Source organism: Malurus melanocephalus, unplaced genomic scaffold, assembly GCF_030028575.1.
Source record: "Malurus melanocephalus ecotype Western Australia unplaced genomic scaffold, MMel_1.1 scaffold_135, whole genome shotgun sequence".
Taxonomy (NCBI): domain Eukaryota; kingdom Metazoa; phylum Chordata; class Aves; order Passeriformes; family Maluridae; genus Malurus; species Malurus melanocephalus.
Genome location: NW_026623367.1, coordinates 884,249 through 884,818, shown reverse-complemented (window position 1 = coordinate 884,818; position 570 = coordinate 884,249).

The window sequence follows — 570 nt, the reverse complement described above, 5'->3', positions numbered from 1 at the left end:
CCTCTCCTCTCCTCTCCTCTCCTCTCCTCTCCTCTCCTCTCCTCCCCTGAAAAAGCAAGGAATTGTGTAAATATCTCTTTTTAAAAGTCACTGTAAATACCCAGCTGTACTCAAGGCCATTAATGGAGAATGTTTAAAAGACAAACGAGGCCAAACCCACCCACTCAACTATTCCCATTTCAGAGCATCTGCGAGTAATCCGTTGTCCGTCCAAAGTAACAAGTGATTGCTGTGCAGTTGTGATCCTCAGTTGCCAAACTGATCCTAGTCTGTGAATGGACACAACCATTGTCATTTTTCCACTCGGTTTCCATTTTGGGTTGGATTTGCCCATTTTTTTTCCCCTAGWCCAACATGTCTTAGCCTGTCCCATGTCTTTTGGCACGTGACTTTCCGCAGTGTTTCTCCTTGGAGTTTTAGGATGGAGCTAATGTGCTTAGGTTGATCAATCCAGCTGATGCGGGAGGATCTCCAGAAAATGGAATTCATGGCTGGATTTAGCCAGACATTCCCAATGGACTTTGAGGAACAGCTGTGCCACTGTGGAACTGCACAGCGGTGCAGGAACTT